The sequence below is a fragment of the Cydia amplana genome, chromosome 7, assembly GCF_948474715.1.
Source record: "Cydia amplana chromosome 7, ilCydAmpl1.1, whole genome shotgun sequence".
NCBI classification, from domain to species: domain Eukaryota; kingdom Metazoa; phylum Arthropoda; class Insecta; order Lepidoptera; family Tortricidae; genus Cydia; species Cydia amplana.
Genome location: NC_086075.1, coordinates 569,024 through 572,408, shown reverse-complemented (window position 1 = coordinate 572,408; position 3,385 = coordinate 569,024). Strand labels below are relative to the sequence as shown.

At 34.1% G+C, this 3,385-nt stretch overlaps 1 non-coding gene across 1 annotated transcript; it reads right to left on the bottom strand.

Annotated features, from left to right (window-relative positions):
- Positions 1-928: 928 nt before the first annotated feature.
- On the bottom strand, positions 929-1,001 carry Trnav-aac (transfer RNA valine (anticodon AAC)). Its single transcript has one exon. It is a non-coding gene; the product is annotated as a tRNA-Val (tRNA).
- Between the last annotated feature and the right edge of the window lie 2,384 nt (positions 1,002-3,385).

Genomic DNA, 3,385 nt, shown 5'->3' with positions numbered 1-3,385 from the left:
ATGAGAATTGATGAAGAACGGCAGACAAGTATAGCACTGAGTACAATGTATGTTAAAATGGGTCACAAAACTGTCAATATTTTTTCCATACATACTTGACTCCAAAAAACTTTAAACATGGCCTAAGCTATAGGTATTATAGGTACATAAATATTTGTCAATAATACATCAGCTATATCCTATTCTCGCTCTCGTAAAAAACAGCAAGTCTTTCATACACTTGCAAGAATTTGCACCGTCACGTGAGATACCCATACTCAACAGCAGAAAGCAGTAACTACCAACGAAGCTACGGCACTTACTGTCTTTTACCGTGGACTTGGAAAGGTATAGGATAAGCCGAATTGATAACCATCGTCCGTGGGGGGTTGCTTACATTGATTCTAATGGTCGGCTCAGTTACGTGAAAAACAGGAAAAATGTGTAAGTACGTGGTATCTTATCGTCATTCTAACCTATATAAATACCTCTGAACATGCGTGTTGGCTAACAGAGAATAGAATTTATCTAATTTACTACCTACCTATACCTGCATTCTGTATAATTTTCATTATATTGTGTCTTCATGTCTTGTTTTTTGATAAACGCTGTTTTGATTTATTATTGATTTTCTGTTTTTACTGTTTCCACTACACAAAGGTTGCCTATACCTAACAGTTTGCGTTTAGTTGTAGAGTGAATTGTTTAAATTGTCATTTTTTGTGATAGATTATTAGTCAGAATTTGTTCGTGATAAACTCAACAGCAAGAATCGGGTCACAATCTAACGGAATTGTTATAAATATAAAGTATCCCGTTTTAATTGCGCTTGAATGTTATAGGTAAATTAATGCATTATTTTCAAAATTTATGGATATAACCCTCATTCAACTTTTTCTTGACTGGCAAAATTAGGATAAAAAAAATATTTTGCGTTTCCAAAAAGTTATGTTTCCGCCCGGGATCGAACCGGGGGCCTTCTGCGTGTTAGGCAGATGTGATAACCGCTACACCACGGAAACTATACCCGGCACAGCGAAATTAGCCATGTCACTCTTATGTAGGTATTATTTATATCTCGCTCTACATACGCGCGGTGAAAGTAATCCACATTTATTTTGATTATCGGGGTCGATTCTGCCCGACTATAGATGGACTTTATGCCTTTGGAATAAGGTATACGGTGTCAGTTAATTAAGTGGACGATAGTAAGACCGAAGGTTATCATTATTGCTGCGGCGATAAGTTTGGTAATTTTTATCACAGAAGGAATATAAAAAAAAATTAGGTACAAGATATAAATTTGTACGGTTTTATCTATTATACAAAACTTATTAATTTATTTAAGTAATAAATTTAATGTAGTAGTAGTGTATGTGTGTATTTATGTTTTTTTATCAATTAGGTATATCATATGTACCTACATATAAGTATATAATATATCTCATATATCAGTCTCCCGGTGACCATTAACTGTGTAATAATTGTTTTAAATTCATTATACGCGTACATTACATATGAGTTTCTATCAACTAGCTTAAGAGTCACCTTAACAATCATATCAATCCGCTCTTCCCCTAGCGGTCGTTAGGCACAATTAACACTAGGTACCCTCATAGTTCCAAAAAGTCTCACATCCATAGTCGATTCGTAAGACTTACGACCTTTTAATTACTAAAAGCAAAACTATATCCTAATACAAAAATGGCGTATGTTTGAAGCAAATGATATAAAGTTGTGTCGTTCTGGTTTTTAGGTAGGATTTAGGAAAGACTAAACTAATGAAGTTTTATGATGCGTCACAACGGAGTAAGGTGAGTGAGTGATAATATATGATAGTGTGTGGAAAATACAAAAGACAGGGTCAAAAGTGATATTTTTTCAACCAAAAAACACTGACAGATTGTCGTACCGCTGTGACTTCTTATTTTAAGATATTAGTGAAGACCTTGCCTGCTCCGATATATTTGACGGCAACTGCACTGCCCCATTTCTGTGTGTAGCAGTGAAAGAAAATTTATAAAACGTTTACCTAACTCCATTATCCTAAGTAGCCTCCTTCATTTATTTCCGCTCACCGCCGATTAATTTTATCGCTCTCGCTAATTCTATCAGCTTCGCCTTAATAGCCCCCAAATAAGACCTTTAAAAACTAATGCTGAGCCTTAAGACCGCCGCAAAGACCTCTTTGTGACTCGAGGCGCGCTGCAAACCTGACTGAAATTTCCAAATGAAAGAACACATTTGGAAATGAACTTTATGTGTTTTGTTTTAGTGTTGCTTTTAGGTTGGAGGAAATACGAAAGTTAAGGCGAAGCGCAGAATGAAGATTAAAAAGTTGGAGTCTCGCGACATCATTGTAAGTAGAAAATGAGTTAAATAAAGCAATACATTTTAATTAGGAATCCCCCTTTATTCCTTACGCGATAACTGTAGTCCTGTATTAATTGGATTTTATGTTTAATTAAGAGCTTGATCCGGGATCTTGGGATCTATTTAACTTGGGCCTGGTTTAGAGTTTTGGATCGATCATGATTGCGGCTTAGAGCTGGAGAAAACCTTCGCGATTTTAAGACTTATGACACTAAGTAAAGAAAAGAAGACACACATTGCATTTTGCAAAAGAAAAAATAAACTAACCCCAATAGAACAAAATTATTTCGCTTGACGGACAACTTAATTTGTTTTTATATTCAATAATACTACGTCTGAAGACTAGTGGTTATTTGGTTAAAGCCATATGGAGTAGGTAGGTAGTAGTAGGTTTTTTTTTTTTTTTTTTGCTGCAGCTGTCATAGAAAAAGTAATGTATGCAACAGCTCATAATTGGTTCTTAAAATTCTCGGGTCTGTTTTTACAAAACTCGACTACGTCTCGTTTTGTAACTTCGACCCTTGAATTTTAAGAACCCTTATTATATCACTGTTGCATAATAGTAGTTTATGCAACAGTGATATAATAAGGGTTCTTAAAATTCAAGGGTCGAAGTTACAAAACGAGACGTAGTCGAGTTTTGTAAAAAAAGACCCGAGAATTTTAAGAACCAATTATGAGCTGTTGCATACATTACTTTTTCTATGACAGCTGCAGCAAAAAAAAAAAAATAAAAAAAAATAAAAAAAAAAAAAAAAAAAAAAGTTATTATTTAAAAAAAAAAAGAGTTATTATTGTAAATGAAAACATACCTCTTTCAATCAAGATGATCGGAACTTGTATCTTTAAAAAAAATAAAGCAGTTGTATTATACTCATAAGATGACTGCTAGCAGTCATCTTATGAGCCTATAGACAAAGCATTCAAATGACATTGCTTTAGATATCACTGTCAGTCATTTAATTGACACATTTAAGTGCTGGAGTAGAAAAACTACTATTAAAGGTTTTACGAATTCAAAAGCCATTTGAAA